Here is a 21,907-nt window from a genome sequence, read left to right as displayed (position 1 = left end):
TTTGGCACTAAAATTTAATTTACCCAGATGGGATCGGGCCAAGCTTTTACAATGCTTCAGAAATCTTATGTGTGTAGGTAGGATTTGACTTTAATCAAAAAGGAACCTCGAGCTTTTGATGAGGTCCTGCACAACGCTCCTGGAAGATACGTAAATCAAAAGTATGTGCAGTTCCTAACAGTGGGGGGGGAGAACAGGTCTCTTATGGATTGCCCTCACACACCCAGACGGGTGTCATACTTCATCATTGGGCTGTGCTCCTCGTCTGGCTTGCGCTGCAATGCCTGACGGGCTCTCGCGAAGGGTCTCTTTGCCGGAGATCTTTTAGAGACAGCCGTTTGGTGCGTGAGGGTGAGTGGTCAAGGTAGTGTGAGTGGTGGGTTAAAATAGGTTTAGGACTGCCCTGAGGGAACATATTTTATTCACGGGGTGTGCTAACTCAATTAAAATATGTGAGCCCTGTTTGGAATAACAATTATCCCACAGGGTCTAGTGTGTAAGTGTGGTCAACATGTTTCTTGCCTACTGCCCCTAACGGGTCACTCGGCAATTTTTCAGGACCGAATGTCTATAAGAGTGAATACTCTAGAACTCTAACACTACTGCAAGGCTAGTGCTAAATATTGAGAATGTCACCAGCATTGTTTGAGCAATCCAGGGGGGAAGACCCGGATTGTTGAGACCTGTGGGAGATATCAAAAGTTAAAATCCTCAAATATTGCCAGAAGGAAGGTATTGGTGGACATACTGTAGGTGAGTGAGGATAAACGAAAAAGATAAGACTCAATGAACATCACATGGGGTAGTCAATTGTCAAGGGCACGCTATTGCCAGTGAAAGGTAGACTGTATCATTGCGTTACATTGTGACAACGATGTATGGTGGAGAGAACGTTTTTGCTGGTAACATGTGTGCATCTGGCAATTCATCAGCAGCATGCACTAAAGTACGAATGCAAAATTAAATCAAGGCTCTCGAGATTTTAGAAAGTATAACTGCGTGTTTATGCAGAAAAGATGCGATAATCAACCCATTTCCATGCGTTCTGGTAAATGTGGCATGATCATGACGGAGATATGTAGCAACTCACCCCTGATAATGGAGTCTCCGGTGTACGGAGTTGCCTTGCGAGCACTACGTTGCTCACTCTGAAAACAAAAGATAACAAAAAAATCAGTGTCCAGCCCGGGGCTGCCAGCGTGTTTGGTCTTACCAGTATACGGTGATGAGAATCAGGATCTGAAGTGAAGCAAAATGGTTGGTACTCGCATAGAGGAGGGCACACAACTAGTGGTGCTCCTACGTTTGCTCAGGCTCCCGTAGCTGACCCTTCCGCTTTGGCGATTAAGTATCTTCTGTCAATACGCGATAGCGTGAGCACTAGACCAACTCGGCGGGTGGGCATATTGGGAGTGAATTTTTCACAATAAAACTTTCTTGAGACTAAGTAGCGAGCGTGTAGGAAAACTACACTGGTAGTGTGAATTAATATTGACAATGGCTAAGAGTGTATGTAGACACATTCCTCGGCCCACCGACCTTCATTATCTATTGGTATATTGCCAGGACGGCTTAGGCAATAATTATTAATTCCTCACATGACCGACTGTGAAGGAAACCAGGATAACTGAAGTGTATAATACATTGGGCAGTAAACTTGCCCTGAGCGCTACACTGCCTTAAGTGTTATGGCCGTGGTATGTCTAATGTAGGGCAGTACTAATACCTGTGGTGATATTGGACCTCAAGTAATGGAGTGCAGGTGGGTTAAGAGTTATTTAAAACCACCCATGGTATGTCATCATTGAGGCCCTTGGTGTTGCTTGAAATTTTAAAAATCTATTTTTGCTCCTTTCTAAAAAGGGCTTCTTTACTGATCACTGGGTGTGACTCCAAGATGGTCCAGCAGCTGTCATTGGCAGTGTGGATGGCCTCAATATAGTGTGTGCACATCTTCGTGTTATTTCTCCCACACTCCACCAATACCTTCCTTCTGGCAATGTTTGACTATCCATGGAAGTCACTGCACTATTGGTGGATATTATTGTCTTCCAGACGTGTTTTGGTTTTTAACTTTTGATATCTCTTACAGGTCTCAACAATCCAAGCATTCCCCCCTGGATCGCTCAAACAACGCCAGTGACGTTCACAATATTTAGCACTGGCCTTGCAGCAGTGTTGGAGTTCCAGAGTATTCACTCTTATAGACATTCGGTCCTGAAGATTTGCTGAGTGACCCGTTAGGGGCAGTAGGCAAGAAGCATGTCGACCACACTTACACACTAGACCCTGTGGCATCATTGTTATTCCAAACAGGACAGGTAGGAATTGACTTCAGAGTGAAATCTGAGGTACAAGGTAACAGAATTGGTACCTTGTTATTTTCTTTTCAGTGTTTGCTTTTGCGGAATAAAATGAAGCCAGTAAGCAGGCTACTGCCTGATTTGCAAATCTTTTATTGTTTTAAGCTTGCATAGCCATATAATTTTACTGTATTTGAATTTGAATTGCTTGGTGAGGTAGAGGGGAATCGAACCCTGTGTTGGGAGGCTATGTTCCATCGATACCGCAATCTTTTGGAACGGTGCAGTCTAGTTGTGTTTATGACGGCCACGTTAAAACGGGACGCTGCACGAGCGGGCCAGACCCCGTAACTTCAGCAGACTTTCTTTTCTCTTTGTTGAACTCGCTGCTACTGCCTGATTTGCACATTTTTTATTGTTTTAAACTTGCAGAGCCATATGTTTTTACTGTATTTGAATTTGAATTTGAATTGCTTGATGAGGGAGGGGGAATCGAACCCTGTGTTGGGAGGCTATTTCCATCGATACCGCAATCTTTTGGAACGGTGCGATCTAGTTGTTTTTATGGCAGGCACGTTAAAACGGGACGCTGTGCAAGCGCGCCGAGGGTGCGCTGCAGCCGCGCTTAAGGTAGGCCCATCTGCGCCAGTCAGCGTCACGGCGACACATTGTGTCTCCATGCCCTCGAAGGCTATCTGGAGTGGAAGGCCAGGTTATACCTGGCTAAGACCCACAAGGACACTCCTAAGCAATCTTGTGTGCCTGTGGTTAACAAAGCCTAATGTAGACTATGCTTGTATATCAATGATGATTTGGAGAGTGAGAGCCTCCTTTCCCTTTATTATACTGATGATGCTGGCTGATACCTGAATTTACAAAATGAGTGGCCTGGATGTTTCACCAGAAGGGTACATCTCTTTCCCCCCGGACCTGTTTCAGACAAAGTTTCCTTATTTGCGACTAGTACAAAAAACTGCTGTAGTCTTGGATTTGACCATGCTCTCTGCAAGACAAATTTTAGTATTTCGACAAAGATCTTGACTGAGATCTTGCAACTCTCCTCCAAGGTATAGCCCTAACTTCCATTTAGTAAAGCCCTGATGGATCTTGTCATAACTGACTTGGTGAAACCGTTTTCCAACCCGACAGTCCACAGAGAGCCATATGTCAAAGGCCTTGTGAGAAAGTGAGTTTCTGTTGCAGTACCCCCCACTTTTTGCCTGATACCTGATGCACGTTTCCTTGGTGTGCCCTGTGTCCATGCCAATCAGGTACCCAAGGCCTGTGTTCCTTCCCTAAAAACTGTACTAAAGCCTAAACCAATTGGTCTCTCTGGCCACATGTCAGCCCCTAGTAAATGGTACCCTAGGTACCCAGGGCATTGTGACCAGAGAAGACCCCTAAGGGCTGCAGCACTTCTTGTGCCATTCTTGGGGGGCCTGTACCCTGACACACACACTGCATTTGCAGGCTGAGTGTCCTGGTGCAGGACTAAACAAAGAGTCAACATGGCTCACATCCCTGTGTGCCATGCCCACAAACCCACTGCCCTGGCATACATCAGCCACACCTCTAGTTTGGTGCCCTATGCCAGTGGTGTGGGCACAGGTGCATGAGCCCTGTGCCCCTACAGTACCCAGGGCCATTCCTGGGCACTATAAGTGCAGTGATGCCATTAAGAGTATATGGTGCTGGGAGGTTGTCATTACGAACTCCACAGCACCCTAATGGCTACACTGAAGGCTGGCAAGTTTTATATCAAACTTCTCGGCACATTAAACCCACACTGATGTGTGGGATTTAATGTAAAATGCACTACAGAGGGCATCTTAGAGATGCCCCTGAAACCTAAACCTACAATCCACGTCTTGTCTGAGAGGCTGATTAGCCTGCCACACAGCAGATATGTTGCTGGACCCCTGGGTGGAGAGCTCCTGCCTTACTGGGCCTGTAACAATGCACATCCTGGGACGAGGTGCCAAGCTTCCTCCCCCAGGATGGGCAGGGTAAGCTTCAAAGGCATTCCGCCTTTGTGAGCTTCTCCAGACCACTTGCTGTACTCAGCAACTGGCCCCCACCAGTTCTGACCCCCACAGTGGTGGAAAGACTAGCGGGAAACCCTATGTCAGAAAGGGGGGTGTGCCAGCCTGTGCCAACTCAACCCCTCAGGTGGGAGAGGTGAGGTGATGAATGACCCCGGGCTCCGGCCATCTTGAAGAAGGGGAACCCTGCCCAATCACAACTAGGCTCCTGTCCCCCTCCCACAGGAGAGGAGCAGGCGAGGGGGTGTACCCACCCCAGGACACCCCTGTAACGCCCCTAAATTTAGTATTTAGGGGCACCCTGAACCTTTTTCCACAGATCCAGATTACGAAACAAGAAAGAAGATCAAGGAACAAGAAGACCTGCCGTGCAGCTGCTAAAAAGAGGAAGACACCAACTGATTTGGCTCCAGCCCTACCGGCCTGCCGACCCTCGAACCTGCTCCTGCTAAACCCCGGCGTCTCCAGTGGTCAGCAACCTCAAAACCCCGGAGGACCGGACTGCCTTGTGACTCTGACTACCTGAGTCTCCCACGAGCAGTGATACTGCTCAAAGCAAGTAACAAGCCCTGGCATCAGCCCGGAACAGCGAACCCTGCACACTCTGCACCTGCCAAGCCTGGCCTGTGCCGGAGTGAATCAAGACCCTGAGGACGTCCACCCGGCAATTCTGACCTGGAATCCAGTGCCCAAGGACCCTCCTCGAAGACCCCGTTGACGCCTGCAGCCTCAGGACAATGGACCCCTCTAACAACGACCAGCAGGGGGGTACGATTTCCCGACCTCAAAAGACACCCCGGCGCCCCATGGCCCCATGTGCCCAACTCTCGCGTGCCAAGGATCCTCCTTCCCCGAGCCTGAAGCCTTTGTTCCCTTTTCAAAATCTCCATTGAATAACATGGAGCGCCCGACAGCTCAAAAGCACCCTGCACCCAGCCGCCCGAGTGCCCCTGGCAGTGCAACCTTTGTCCTATTCTACTTCCCCATTTACCCTGAGCAAGTGACCAGGAGCCCAGCTCCCACAGCCTCGTGGCCTGCTGGCCAGCAGCCCCCTGCCTCTCATTGGATGACATTGGGCCTAACTACCTCTGCACCCGGCTGCCTCTGTGCCGCTGAGGGTGTACCAACTGTACCTACCTGATCCTGGGGGACCCCTGAGTCTATGCCTAGAACCTTAACTTCACCAGTCGAGTACTCACCTGGAAACAGATAACCCGCTTTCCTGCCATAGGATAACATTGACTGGTTTGACTCGAAAAATCTTCAGTGTGAAGTTTTGAAACTCTAAAATGTTCCTATAAAATCAACCGAATTCGAAGTACTCACCTGTGATCGGGAGAGAAGCCAGTACTGTACCTTGTAGCCCAGTACTGAACCGCAAAAGTAATCCTAATCGGGTTTACTAGTAACCTGAATTTTCTCCATAGGAATCTATTGTCTGCTTTTCTATGAAATTTCTTCTGTGTCTACTTTTGAAAACTTGAAATATTCTTTAAAAATCGTACCTACTACTGAAACGTAATTACTTGCCTGTCTTAAGTAGAGACCCCAGTGCTGGACCTAGGAGCCCAGTACTGGATTACAAAGTAACGAGAACCTTTATCTGTAACCTGAACTTCCTCCCATTGGATAACATTGCTAGATTTTCACTGAAAAGTTTCTCTGTGTGAACTTTTAAAATACCATTTTATTCTTTAAAAATCATTGCAATAACTAAAACGTTTTTACTAAACTGTTTTCAGCTTAGACCCCAGGACTGAATCTAGGATATAGTCCTGGAGTTATAAAAGTAATCGATAAAGTAATCAGCTGCATTTATGTAGAAAACCCCGTAGAGTTCAATGTTAAATAGTGTTTAGAATTGTGTTTCCTACTGCAACCATTGTACCTATTGTGTTTACAAAGTTTTTTGCCTCTTTGCAAAGTAATTACATGAGAGTACTCCTATTGAGAAAAGTATATTTTGATACCTGTTGGTTCTAAAAATAAAACAACTATATCTTTGGATATAAAAACAATTGGCCTAGAGTTCAGTTCTTAGGTGTGTGAAACCTTTTGCTGACTGGGTGTGTACATAAATGCTTTACACTGTCCTCTGGTACTGCCTTACTGCTCGACCAAGCTACCACTTTTGAGAGTAAGGGCAGACCTGACTTTAACCTCTGTTATACCTCTGGGGATTGTGGACTCTATACACACTGTACCTTACTTTGGTCCAGTATATATAGAGCCACTTTCTCATAGGCCTCCTCTGGGCATTCACTACTTTCTGCCCTCACACCCATTGCTAGAAAGTATGATTGTCCAAAGGATCTGCTCAAAGCAACGCTTGAATGCTTTCGCTGTCAGTTTCTGATAGATATTCGAAGCTCCATGGGTTGAAAGAAAAGTCTTCTAGCAGCCCTCCACGCTGCCTCCTAGGTGGATAAGTGCACTTTTTGTGGTAATTGTTGAAATATACAGTGAGTTTATTGAATTTATTCATAGGCGTTTGTGGCAGAAGAAAACTGCATTTCGCACAAGTAATTACAACATATCAAAAACTTAAAAGTAAAGGAAAAAGAGCAAAAAAATATTTCAAATGGAAACCGGAGACCACATAATCTGATTCTTTTTTTTAAACAACAAATAGCCCTACAATGAACTGTAGGGGAAAGAGGTTTGATATCACGAAAATATTTCCCACACCTGCCAAGCATGCAGGTGGTAAAACTCAAACAAATTGTTGACATTACCAGATCTCAAGACATTAGTTTATGATAAATTCGCATAGGGATCTATTATCAAACAGTGTGGGATAGTCCAGGCAATGAGCATTCGAAAAAAAGAAGAGGCGCCTATCAGGTGTCTGCAGGTGGTAAGGGGGAAGCTCAGTTCCTCGATATGACGCCAAACTGGTCCAAATCTTTCTGTGTTTAACAGGGCAACTTCGAGCTAGGAATACTGCCATTTCTGCCTGCATACATCTATATAGTTCGGTCTTCCATTTGCCTAGTGTCGGGGGAGATGTCCCTTTCCACAATTGTGCTATGTCTCTCTTGGTGATAGTGAGAGCTAAAAACAGTAGTTGTTGCTTTTACGTATTTCCCCCAATGTCGTCCGTGCTGTGTAAGAGAAAGAGTTGTGGGTCCAGCAGGAATTCTCAGACAAGTACCTCCTGAAGGCAGGACTTAATTCTGCACCAAAAGGTTTGCAACGCTGTGCAACTCCAAACAATATGCAAGAACGTCCCCTCCTCTCGGTCACACCGCAGACATGTAGGGTACTGGATAACTCCCATCTGCCAAAGTCTGGTCTGTGTATAGTAAGCCCGGTGCAAATATTTAAATTGTATCAGGCGGTATCTTGTAGAGACCACCGCACCCCGTGGGCTAGCGATGGCTTCACCCCTGTCGTCATCCGTCAGATCAGGAATGTCGCCTTGCCACGCCAGCCATGTCTTGTCGAGCGTTGTCTGTGTATGGGTCGTTAGGGTCTGATATATTTGCCTGATCTTGTGGAGGCTTAAATCTCCCATCAGCAGCCGGCCCTCTAATAAACTGATACATTCACCTATCACACTTGAAGATGGGACTGTAAATCTCAGATTTCACATGAGCAAGCAGATCTGGAAGAACTTCATGCAACAAGTCTACGTATCTAATGACAATAAACATTTGAGGCACTTGTCATGATTAGGCTCAGAAAATGCCAAATAGCAAGTTCTCAGCTGTTACACAAGGTGACCATGCATTCTTCTTGTTGATTCTTACTCTTGATCTTTTCTCATGGGTCGCAAAATTTGGTAAGGTATCTTCCCATGCATTTTATTAGCGTTTCTGAGGTTTCACTTAGCTGTAAGAAAATATGTTCTTTGTCGGTCTAACTGTTTTCATTTTTCAGAGAACTTTTGATGGTGCCATCTCTGATTGCATCATGGATGGGGTATCTTAATATAAAATGGGTCCAGTCTTCTGTTGAGCCACGGAGACAGTCTTCTATACAGGCTAGATGTTCTTCTGCACTTTCAGGGGAAGGGAGACACTTTTGGCTAGAGGGAAAGATCTCCTTTTACTGTAATTTGTTAATTTTACCAGATAGGATTGCGTGTCCTACTGACTGAAAGTTCTTCAAGACTTAAGCCTTTTGTTGTCTATATGCAAGGTGGTAAAATTCTTACTATCATATTTATACTTCTTATGAGCTTGAGCCTCAAGCTCGAGTAATCAAGTGTTAGGGTAGAACCGAGACAATTCTACTTTTTTCCTAGGTGCTTCCAAAGTCTTTCTAATGTCAGAAAGCAAAATGTGCTCTCCAAACTTTGTCTACCAAGTTGGATCCTGACGGCTGTACTTTGTTGGAGCTGCTTGACATGCATTCAATATAGAAGAGTTCCAGATGTCTGACTCCAAAGCAACCGTATAGAACCTTGTTGGTAGCATCTCCAGGAGGGATTTGGAAACGATGGCCATGCATATGAATCAAGGCAAACACAAGGAGATAATGGATGGAGCGCTGAAACTGATCAGACACTCGCCCCCAGTCACAGATCTGGGTTGAATCCATCATCATTCTTTAGCTCTCATCGCTACCTCAGTTCAGACCCAGCTATATGCAAATCAGTCTTGACCCTGTGCCTAAGGGGAACAGTCCAGCCTGAACTGCCAAGCCAGGTCTGCCGTGAACCGGAAACCAGCATCCTGGGACTGGTTTCTGGGTAACACCCTTCATCAGCCAGGCTTACTTCAATCCAGTGGCCAAGTGAGCAAGGGACCCCTGTCTGGGCATACTGCCAACTTGGGGCGAACAAAGCAAACACAAGGAGATGATGGATGGAGCGCTGAAACTTTTCAGACACTCACCCCCCCAGTTACAGATCTGGGTTGAATCCATAATGTCCTCCCCAAACTTTGTCTACCAAGTTGGATCCCGACGGCTGTAATTTGTTGGAGCTGCTTGACATGTATTCAATATAGAAGAGTTCCAGATGTCTGACTCCAAAGCAACCATATGGAACCTTGTTGATAGCATCTCTATGAGGGATTTGGAAATGATGGCCAGGCATATGAATCTTTCTTGGAACAGCATTTAATGAGGCTTATCAAGTGCCGTATTGATCTGCAAATCCCATTTAAGATTGCCTTTGATGGTCCGGCCCAAGTTTATAAAGGAATTTACTTCTCCAGTGATTAAGAAGGCTTTATTGTCTGTATGATTTTTCCTGAGCACCATTGTTTTTGTTTTCGGAGTGTTGAGGCTTCAGGCCATTTTCTTGGCAATACCTGCTAGTGCTTTAAATTGTGCTTGCAAGCCCTTCATTGTACCAGCGATCAGAATAAAGTTGTCTTCCTATAGAAGGCAGGGACTGGGAAGCCTTCAATGGCAGGTACCCTTTTTATGAAGGGTTTAGGAATTCCCTTTGTATAATGATTATATACACAGAGTACTGTATTGAGGGAAGAAGGCATCTCTGTTCCACTGCAATGGTGAAATATTTACTGAGGAGGTCTTGTTGGTTGAGCCTGACTTGATGAGATGTGTTCATGTACAAAAATGTTATCGGGGATAATAGTGTCCGATCCACACTCATTCTGTGCTGTCTTCTCCATCATCTGTGCCTTGGTACGAGGTCAAAGGCGGACGTAAGATCCATAAAGGCCATGTAAAGTAGCTTATTTTTTACAGTGCTATAATTGTAAATTAAGTGGAGGGAGGGAACATTTTGGTTTGTATTTAAAAGGCCTTCCTTGGAACCTCTTAGTCCCTGGTTTGGGATATTGTTTATAATCCACTCTTCAAGGGCTCTGAGTAAAATCTGGGGGAAGATTTTCCAATCAATCATGATGAAGCTTACGGGCCTATAGGAGTTTTGGTCGTTTTTAGAGTCCTTTTGTTGAGGGAGATTACTAAGCTGTTATGCAAAGAAGGTGGGGGAAGCATTTGACATGCAGATCTTGAGAAAGGTTGCTGCAAGAGTGTTTAGCTACCACTCTGGGCTGTGTTTAAACACCTCTGCAGATTATCATACTTAGTTTGGGCTGCTTCCCCATTGCTATCATCAGTTTTTCCTCTTGTCTTTCCACATGTCTTTGCAAAAAGCTCTTATTTATGTATTTTCGGTTTCTTTTTTTGAAGTGGGAGCTCAGAAGTTGCATTTAGGTCAGAGTTGTATGTCTGGTTTGTGGCACCAAATACTGCAGAAAAGAGGCTAATCCAGGAGCCTTTAGAGATATTAGTTTCTCTGGAGTTCCTTTTTTGCATGCAGCTAATCATTCGCCAATTTTCGTCCGAGAGGTCCACAGGTCTTCCTTAAATGCAGCTTATCCTAGTGGGAGATATTCATTTTGAAATTATTCTTCCTTCTTTTTTGATGAGTGATTGGGACTGTTTCTTTTCTACTTTCTTCTGGGACTGCTGCTGAGAGTACTAGAACCAGCCTGTTTCGTCTGGTTTTCTTAGGTTAATTTTTATCTTTGTGCCAACATTTCTTGACACTAATGGAAGAAGCGAGTTCAGGAGTTTCCATATTGGTTATCCATTTACTTTGTTTTAAGATTTCATACTTAAGATTTGCTAAAATATCAGCGGTATCTGCATCATTTTTCCACTCCTCTAATTTGGATTCTGTGGCCAGGCTCCACCTAGCCCATACTATTTTCCTGTCACTTTGCAGTTCTTCTATTTCTCTTGGTTTGCATGACATGTTTGGGTTTATGCGTGTTTGAACAGCATTGTGAGATTTTTAAGTCTCCTTTGAACCCGAAGGTTTTCAACTCTGAATCAGTCCTCTAATTTGAGAAGGATATAATCACTTATTGTTTCTTCCTCACTGTTATGTTTAAATTTGGGCGGCTTCATTTTCGTGTGGATTGTGGCTTGCGGCTGTTATCAGTCTTCGTTATGCAGAGGATTTGAAAAGGTCTTTCGTGTGTATCTTTTTTTGGGAACTGATGCTGGACTGAAGGATTTGCTGATGCAGCTTCCATCTTAGTGGTGTGTTCTTCTGATTTAACATGTTTGATGCTGAATTCTCTACTGGAGCTAAGGAGCTTTACAGAGCATTCTATTATCCTCAGTGTGGAGTTGTGTAGTAGGTTGATGTCACGCATCAGGCGTTTTTTCTGTATATTTTCCCAAGCCTTTGGTTTAGTGCAAATTTTAATTTTGCAGGCTATCTGTGAGGCACAACAGTTTCTTGTTCCAGTCAGATGTGTGGCGCATTGTATGTAATTAATATAATTTGGAGTACCCATAGATTTGATCATGTTTCTTGAAGGACTAGGAGTTCATGTTTAGCCAGAGAATTTATTAGATTAATGTCCCCTGTTTTTTGTGGGATGCCGGACGTTTTCCACAACAGTAACAGTAATTAGCTTGTCAGACAACATTGAAAAGCATTTTATGGCCGTCCACAATGACAGATTGGATCTTTCTAATCAAATTTTGAAGTGCAACCCACACTCTGTGGGCATCATCGCTCAATCCATGGGCTCAACTTTCTTGCTTAGTCTGTGCACTTGGATGTGCTGTTCAAGCTTCTTCAGAGAGTTTGAAGTCGTACTCCTGACACTTGCCCATCAATGTGCAGAAGATATTTGGGGAGAAAGCTGACTCCTTCCTGGAAGCTTTAAAAATAGTAGCTACAGCTAGCACATTGGACCTGGCCACCTCAGCACGACTGTTCCATTAACAATATGGAAAGTTTCATGGGTACTCCAGAATGGTGCAGTCCCTGGAGAGACAACCTTCTCATCCTGTCCAGACATGACAGTCGATGTAAAGCTTCTTTCGGGGCAAGGATGGGTCTAGGGACAGTGCCAACAGCAGTAGATGTAGCTAATTTGCTAGGGCTATGATCCATCGGTACTGTCTGGCACATCCCTTAATTTTGAAGACCAAAGTCCTTACTCTGCTGAGAAAAGAGGCTATAGAGATGGTGCCTCTGGAAGAAAGGGGCACAGGATTCAATTTAGTTAACTGAATTTTATGGTCATGACAATTAGGCTAACATTATTCAAATCTCCTTTATTGCCAGCTCACAGCAGCAACAATTAACCCCTTCAGTGCTGATGACAAAGCTAGCTCGTCATGGGCGTTACCTGCGCTACGCGGATGACGAGCTGGCTTTGTCATAAACAAGCCATTTTTTTTTTCAGCGCACAGCGGGAAAACGCGGTAGCGCGGTAGGGGTTAAAGAATATAGAACTTTGATAACATTTGAATAGGCTAGAAGATCCCCACACATACAGTATTCTCCCTTCTTTGTTGCTACTGCTCACAAGATAAGTACAGCCTTTATATTTATTTATTTTTTATTTATAAAGTTTTATATACCTAAGACTTATTAATCTGTGTCGCTTTTTTGTCTTGAACCATCTCACCCTCCCCTATAGACAATAATTATAATATCCTCTTTTTACCTTGGTACTAACAGCTTAACCAAGCTAGTTACGTAATTAAACTTGGGAAGGAGGGTGATTGTTACTATTAATTGTTTCTTATTTACAGTGTTGTCGGAGGTCCTTTTACCTCCATCCCCCACACAATTGTCTGTCTTTTTCCCTTGGGTTCAAGCCAAGAAATACTCCCTTGGAATGGATCGATCTTTTTCTTCCAAAGACTGGCCCATGCACTTTTTCTGCAGCGGGTCAGTCTTCTTTGAAAAGCCGAACCTGCATCCCGCTGCCATACTAATAAATATGGATAAATACAGACGGATGTATTAAAAAAAATACCATAAAACCGGGAGCCCTACTTGTAAATAAAGTCCTAGATGAGGTAATGAGATCACTAGACAACACAATGAATACAAAATTGGAGATACTTTCCAAGAAAAGTTGGCCAGTCACTGGCATTAGACACACCGAGGAGGCATTAGGGGCAGTTAAGCCCAAGAGGAAAAGAGCTGAGGGAGAAAATTATCTTACAGTGGCTAAAAAATCCAAAGGGTCAAATCAGATGACATCAAAACAGATTGCCTGCTGTGCCCGTGGCCCCAGCCCCCTTCCGTTTTGTACTCCGTGCTCCTCCCTAAGTCTCCCCCTGCTGCCTCCCCTGCGGCCCCGCCTGCTGCTCATTCGCCATCCGTACCTGTTCCCCCCGCCTCCCAGCTGAGCCTCCCTGCCCACTCCTCCATTTATGGCAGCCGCTGCTAGGCCGCGCAGCGGGCGCGCCGCTGGTGCGCCTAAGGCAAGCCGTCTGCGCCCATCCGCGCCTGGACCACGCCCAGCGTCACGACCCTTGGACCACGCACCATCCAGGTAGCCCGCATCCGATACGATGCCAACACCCTCATCGCTCTCAACCACGGACGGACACTCAACTGCCACAAGGCCGCCCCCAAGAGCACCCACGGCCCCTTCACCTGCCGAAACTGCAGCTTCTCCTGCTTCGAAGACGCTGAGACGCCCGCAACGACGGAACCCAACCAGCTCCGATGCATCCTGCTCAACACCCGCTCTGCAGGCAAACACGCCGTCGAGCTCTGGGACCTGCTCGACTCCACATCACCAGACATAGCCTTCCTGACCGAGACCTGGATGAACGAAGTCTCCGCCCCAGACATCGCAGTGGCCATCCCGGACGGATACAAGATCATCCGTTGAGACCGCACCAACGGAGTCGGCGGAGGAATCGCCATCTTCCACAAGAACACCCATCAGGGTCTCTAAGAACACCACCGACATCCTCAACACTGCCGAACACATGCACTTCCAGATACACACGGACCCCAAGACCACCCTAAGAGGCACCCTCGTCTACAGACCACCCGGACCCCGTCCCCAATTCTGCAACTCCATCGCCTACTTAATCAGCACACGCGCACTGACCTCCACCGACTACATCCTCCTTGGCGACCTGAACTACCACCTGGATAACAAGAACGACAGCAACTCCTCCACCCTGATCGACAACCTCACCACCCTTGGACTGACACAGATCGTCACGACACCTACCCACATCGCCGGCCACCCGCTCGATGCCATCTTCTCCTCCAGCCCCCACGTTGCCTTCATCCACGCTTCCGTACTCACCTGGACCAACCACAACTGCGTCCACTTCACCTTTAGGAAACCCGTCTCACATCACCGCATCCTACAGATCCCTAGACTTTGCTGGGGCAAAATCACCAAGGAACTACTACAAACACACCTCGCACTCAACCCACCAGCCAACCCCACCGTCCCCGAGGAGGGAGCCCGCACCCTCTGACTCTTGATGGAACATTGCGCCAACATCTTAGCCCCAAAGAGACAACACACACTCAGAGATCCAGCTGGTTCACCCCGGAGCTCCTAGCCTCCAAGTGCACCTGTAGGAGACTGGAAAACACCTGGCACGACGAGAAAACGCCCGACGGCACGCAGTCCTCAAAGACGCCAACCGCAACCACCACCACCACCTCATCAGGACCACCAAGAAGGCCTCCTTCAAGGACCGCCTTGACAACAACGCACACAACAGCGAGGAGCTCTTCAACATCGTGAAGGAACTCTCAAACCCCAGCTTCTGCACCAACGACATCCCGCCGTCACAAGCCCTGTGCGACGCCCTCCCTGCCTTTTTCCACCGCAAGATCAGACATCTACGACAGCTTCAATCCTCAGACGAACCCCGCCATCCCCACCTCGCCGGACCCACCGATCCACCACGACCACCTCATCGCATGGTCCAGCGTGACCACCGAGGACACCGTCAAAACAGTGTGCACCATCCACTCAGGCGCCCCATCCGACCCTCTTCCCCACCACATCGTCAACAAGGCCGACAGATCCATCGCACCCCACCTGTGCAACATCATCAACCTCTCCTTCAAGACCGCGACTTTCCCTGAGAGCTGGAAACAGGCCGATATTAACGCCCTACTGAAGAAACCCAAGGTGGACCCGAGCAACCTCAAGAACTTCCGGCCCATCTCCCTGCTTCCGTTCCCGGCGAAGGTCATTGAAAAGATCGGCAACACCCAACTCACCCGATACCTGGAAGACAACAGAATCCTCGATCCCTCACAGTCAGGTTTCCGCAAGAACGTCAGCACTGAGACCGCCCTCATCGCCGCCACGGACGACATCAGAATCCTACTCGACAACGGCGAGACAGCAGCCCTCATCCTCCTGGACCTCTCCGCCACCTTCGACACCGTCTGCCACCACACACTACGCACACGCCTCCACGAAACAGGGATCCGCGACAAGGCCATGGAATGGATCACCTCCTTTCTCTCCGACAGAACCCAAAGAGTCCGCCTCCCCCAGTTCCACTCAGGAGCCACCAAGACCATCTGCGGCGTCCCGCAAGGATCATCCCTCAGCCCGACGCTTTTCACCATCTACATGGCACCACTCGCACGCATCGCACGCATCGCCAGACTTCACGACCTCAACATAATCTCCTACGCCGACGACACCCAGCTCATCGTCTCCCTCACCAAGGACCCCCTCACTGCCAAAGCCAACCTCCACTGTGGTATGAAGGCTGTCGCCGACTGGATGGAAAAAAGCCGGCTCAAACTGAACACGGACAAGACTGAGATCCTCATCCTCGGACCCAACCCCTCAGCCTGCGACGGCTCCTGGTGGCCCACATCTCTGAGCACCGCCCCTACACCAACCAACCATGCACGCAACCTGGGAGTCATCCTCGACTCGAAACTCACCATGGCCAACCAAATAAACACAGTCTCCTCAACCTGCTTCCACACCCTCCGCATGCTCCGTAAGATCTACAGGAGGGATCCCTACAGACACATGAAATAACGCCCCCAGGCCCTCATCAGCAGCAGACTCTTCAACGGCAATGCCCTCTACGCCGGAGCCCCATCCAAGCTAGTCAGCAGACTACAAAGAATCCAGAACGCCTCTGCACGTCTGATCCTCGACATCCTCCGCCGAGGCACATCACCCCCACCTGAGAGACCTGCACTGGCTCCCCGTCGACAGAAGAATCACCTTCAAACTCCTGACCCACACACACAAGGCACTCCACAACACCGGCCCAGAATACCTCAACAACCGACTATCATTCTACGTACCCAACAGGAAACTCCGGTCCGCCGACCTCTCACTGGCCGCCGTCCCACGCATCCACAGAACCACCTCCGGGGACAGGTCCTTCTCCCACCGCGCAGCCAAGACATGTAACTCCCTCCCCCTCCTCCTACGACAGACAGAAGACCCACAGACCCTCAGGAGACTACTCAAGACCTGGCTCTTCGATCACTAGCTGCAGCCATTCTCCCCCCCCCCCCCCCCCCCACGCGCCTTGAGACCCTTGCGGGTATGTAGTGCGCTTTATAAATTCTCTGGGCACTTCAGGAGGGCAGGAAGAAGGCCCAGAGTTACCCATTCAGAACAGATAGAGGTGAGAAATATGATTTAACTGCCGAGGCATCAAAGGCCTCGGTCATTGGGCATTATGGACACATTCGAAGAAAGCATGTTTAACCCACTCCTCATTAAACACACCCTATCCCCTAATGGACCCCTTCCCAGCCTATGGCGGAGTACCTATCTTTTTGGCTCAGGAAAGAATCCCCAAAGAAGTCCTGTCTCACCCAAGATCTGAATGCTCATGCTCCTCTCTCCCAGATAAGGTTGCATCAACACCAGACCTAGACACCAAGGTTGTGGCATTTATTGCCAAAGGAGGGAAAGACCCAAGAAAAGGTCTGGATAAAGGAATAAAGTCCTGCCAGGACCGCCTACTAGACATCACAGGGCCACTAACAAGATGTTCGAAATGGCTGAGGCAGCCTACCTGGAAGGCACACTCATCGACCCAAAAGAATAACGCCAATGGGCACAAGGAGCTATTTGCCTTCTAGGGAATGTGAATATTGCACTGTCCAAAGAGATAAGAAAGAGCATACTTCTCAAAATAGACCCCAAGTTAGTGGAACTGGCCACTAAAGAAGGCTTAGCTGCTGGGCAGGGTCTCCTCCTTGGGGACGACTTCATCAGGGACATGTCCAAATACGTGGGAACATTCAGTTCAATCCAAAAGTCCCAGAAAGACATCAAGAAAGTATTCCAAGATAGTTTTTGACAGGGCCGGGAGAACACTGGATCAGTTGCTCGGCTGTGGCCAAAGCTCCTCAAGACCCTACCTGGGACATGGCCCAAGATTCATAAACCCAAGTTTTGCTTCAACCTTCTACCCCCAGAAACAGAGGTTCCATCTGAGAGGCTACAGAGGAGAGCGGAGACAAAGAACCTTCTCAACAGGTAGGAATTATTAAAGACCCTATGAAGGTGGGAGGCAGACTAACCCAATTTTGTGGTAATTGGAACCTGGTGAGTTAGCACCCATGAGCTCTAGAGACAGTGAAGGGGTACAAGATACAATTCATAGGTACACCAATGCAAAGGAAAATTTCTTCGGAAATGATCTTCTCACAGGAAGACTCAGCCCTAGTTTCACAAGAGGTAAAGGATCTATTGACAAAGGGTCAATTGAAGAGGGAACAGAGCTGGGCTTCATCAGCAACATCTTTTTAGTGGAAAAGCAAGACACAGGGATAAGGCCAGTAATAAACCTAAAAGAGCTGAACGAGTGGGTGACCTACCACCATTACAAAATGGAAGGATTACACCTCCTAAGAGATATATCATGGAAAGGGCACTGGCTAATCCGACTAGACCTAAAAGATGCATACTTGACTATACCAATTTGTCAACCACATCAAAAGTACCCCCAATTTACCTGGATGGGCAAACTGTGGCAATTTTGCAGCCTCCCGTTCAGACTTTTCTCTGCCCCTTAGTGTTTCACCAAGGTGCTTCGACCCATAGCTGGTTGGCTCAGAACAAAAAGAGTAAGACTAATCCTATATCTAGACGATATTCTAATTATGGTCCAATACAGGGAGATGGTTTCACTTACCACAGAACTTTCCATAAACCTCTTAGAACGCCTGGGTTTTGAATGAATGAATGACCAACTTATAAAGCGCAAACAAATGTCCGAAGGCATCAAGACGCTCAATCGGTTCAACTATCTGGCAGGAACATAAGCCCTCAATAATGGACCATTACAAGGCAAAAAGTCAGGTCTTCAAGGACTTGTGAAAAGGAAGATGCAACTCGAGTGAGCGTATTACAAAGCTTAGAAGCTGCTTCAGCAAAGCCTCTCCCTCATCATCTTACCCTCCTGGGGACAACCATACGATTCTTACTGGCAGAACACAGTTGTCTAGTGGGGACATATCATTGGAAGAGGTGTCTAATTCCCTTTGGTCCTGAGTTAGGAGGTACCTATGAACAATACGTAGGGCCTTGAACAGAATTAGTTTCTCCGCTGGAAGCCACTGCCAAACATCTAAGACCAGTCTTGCTGGCGCATTCTAAACAAGTTGCAGCTTATTGATGGAGGCCCTATTTATATCTAGATAAAGGGCATTGCAATAATCCATCTTGGATGAGATCAATGCCACTGCTGCTTGCTTCCACGCAGAAAGAGAAAGAAACTTAAATATCTTCCTATTGGTCCTTATAACCCTGAAGCAAAATGACACGGTCCTGTTAACCTGGAGATTGAAGGACAGCTTTTTGTCAACTTTGGCACCAAGATTCTTTGCCGAGGCAACATGACACAAACATTTTGTCATAAACAAAAAAAAATCTAGCATTTTACCATGTCAGGAAATGCAATTCTTGGGATTTGTCGTAAACACTATACAGACAGAATTGAAATTACCAGGGGAGAAGCTACAAAAACTTTGCATGGAATTAAGAAAGATCCTATTGAGAAAAGAATTTCCCCTGAGGGCTCTAGCAAGGATCCTAGGTCTCCTGTCTTCAACAATCCAAGCGATATACCCAGGCCCCCTTATACTACCAAGCACTACAAAGACTCAAAGCAAAAGCTTTGAGAACAAACCAATCCTATTCTCAAACAGTGTGTCTAGACCCAGATTTCAAGAAGGAACTAGCATGGTGGCTGAAGAATGCAGAAGCATGAAATGGCAGAGCCATTTTTGGAGAAGAACCAGAGATTTCTTTTTTAAACAAACTTTGAGTACCATAAGGTAATAGCAAATTGTCTTATGAAGAACATTATGGGAGAAGAACCAGAGATAGTGATAGAATCGTATGCGAGTTTAGAGGGATGGGGTGCGAGATGTGGCGACTCATCAAAAGGAGGGCGTTGGACAGATCAAGAGAAGGAATTGCACATCAATTGCTTAGACTTACTAGCAGGTTCTTTCACAATTTGTTGCTTCGCTAAGGACACAATGAAATGTTTTGTAATGTTATGCATGGACGTTTCTGCAGTCAGATATGTGAACAAGATGGGAAGCCCTCACTCCAAGGGACTAGCGAACTTGGCCAAGACCTTTTGGGTTACTGCTTAAGCAAGGGGATTTCAGTAGTGGCAGAACATATCCCGGGGTTAAACAATGGTGTTACGGATTGGTTCTCCCGAAACTTCAAGGACTCCAGTAATTGGAGGTTGAACAGGGGAATCTTCCTCGATAGCCAGATGAGATGGAGATCTTTCGGGGTTGACCTCTTCGCAGACAGGCTGAACATCCAACTACCAAACTACACCAGCTGGAGGCCAGATTCTCAAGCCCAGGGAGTGGATGCCTTCCATTTGTCATGCTACCAATATTCCTGGTACACACACGCAGCAGCAAGGAGGACATAGTAGTGATAACTCTTCTCTGGAGGTCACAGGCCTGGCTCCCAATCCTTTTGGAAATGAGCATAGATTAACTAATCTTAAGCCCAATTTTCAGGGAGATAATTACAGACCCAGAAGGTGAGCCACACTCACTTGTAGAGCAGGGCCTTTTAACACTGTTGGCCTGGAGGATTTCAGGAGACAGTGGCAAACCCCGACCTTTTGGCAACACTTTCAAACTCTTATCGGTGTCCATGTCACATGTCACAAGGAACACATATAGACTGGCCTGGGAGAAATGGGTTCGCTGGTGTCTTCGGCGGCATTACAATCCTGCTTCAACTGATCAAGTACATGTCATTAATTATTTATCCAAGCTATTCACATCAAGACTTAATTTTTACAGATCGGCTATTGCAGCAGGTCATGACCTTATAGACTGAATTTCCTTAGGACAAAATCTTTTGACTAAAAATAGTATGCGAGTACTAAACCCACCTTCTGCAAAATATGCAGCCTTATGGGACGTTAGAGGAGTGTGCTCCAAACATAGAGATATCTACACTTGCCTCTTTCATTACTTCTTTCACCCATCGTGCTTGTTCTTTCATCAGGGCAGGTGCTTGAGCCGAGTCTTACTGACCCTGAATTAGCGAGATTGGTTGGCACCCTTGGTTCTTCAGGATACTTGTTTCTAGGTTTCATTTTTTTTCAGTAATAGACAGTTCGAGGCATATGGGCTGCAGATGGTACACTTATGAATAGATCGCCATCTGGTGTTGGGCTCGGATGATTGCACTTTGTTTTTCTTCTGGAGAAGTCTTTGTCGTCATCGATGACTCCTCCTCTGGGTGCTAGTGCGCATGGGCATCGGCTCCATCCTTAGATTGTTTTTTTCCGCCATCGGGTTCGGATGAGGATCGAAGTGCTCCGGATCGACTTCGATAAAGACAGTTAAATTCGGCGCGTAACCATCTCCAATTCGACAGTATTGTTATCAAACGCGACTACACTTCCATCTCGACGCGTTTCGAAGAACAACGACTACGAGAAGACCAGCTCGACGTAGTCCAGCCCGGAGTCCATGGAAAGGACTCCATTCAAAAAATGTCCAACGTGTGGTGCTAAGTTCCCACACAAGGACCTACACGAGGTGTGCAACCTCTGCTTGTCCCCTGAACACGAATCCAGGGACTGAGGCCTGTGCAGCATTTTCCTCAAAATCGACGATTAGAAACCGTCGAGCCCGAAGACACGAGGTATCGAGAATGCAGTCGCAAGCAATCCCGGAGCTGTTCGAGGACCAGCACCAGCACCCAGAAGAGGAGGAAGAAGAGGGCGACGAGGCGGGGTCAGAAGCGGACGAGTCCGACGTCGAGGAAATCGACGTCCAACAAACCGTGAGTGACGACGTCCCTTTACCAAAGAACAGACCCCGCACGGTGTCGACCCCACCCTCGAGCCCGGTCAGACAACCGAAAAAAGTTTCAGACGCCCCGCCTTCGGGCCCGGCAACGAAACCGAAACCGAAACACTCGGTCTCCCATCATGGTGGTTCCGATAAACGACCCACCCCGACATCGACACCGAAGCTCCATAACAAGGACAGCTCGAAGTCGAAACAGTCCATGTCGGCACCGAAACACGCTTCGACGTCAAACACCCTCGACACCGAAGACACACTCTACACCGAAAACATCGGATCCGAACAGGAAGGGAAGTTAATTACTAACACTTCAATCAAGTGCGCCCTAGACGCGGCAGACACTGCAGCAAGATCCATAAACACAAGCGTTATGTTAAGGAGACATGCATGGCTCAGGGTTTCAGGGTTCAAACAAGAGGTGCAAACTTCATTACTGAACCAACCTTTTGATGAGAAAACACTTTTCGGCACAGGGACAGATGAGGCCTTCGAAAAGATTAAAAAGGATACGGAAACGGCTAAATCAATGGGAG

At 47.1% G+C, this 21,907-nt stretch overlaps 1 protein-coding gene across 1 annotated transcript in view; it reads left to right on the top strand.

Annotated features, from left to right (window-relative positions):
• The window catches only part of VTI1B (vesicle transport through interaction with t-SNAREs 1B), a 187,979-nt gene that overhangs the window by 104,113 nt on the left and 61,959 nt on the right, over nt 1-21,907 (top strand). The gene's annotated exons all lie outside the window — the stretch shown is intronic.

This window comes from Lissotriton helveticus, chromosome 9 (assembly GCF_964261635.1).
Source record: "Lissotriton helveticus chromosome 9, aLisHel1.1, whole genome shotgun sequence".
NCBI lineage: Eukaryota > Metazoa > Chordata > Amphibia > Caudata > Salamandridae > Lissotriton > Lissotriton helveticus.
The sequence above is the reverse complement of the archived record's forward strand: the minus strand, read 5'-3'. Positions and strand labels throughout refer to the sequence as shown.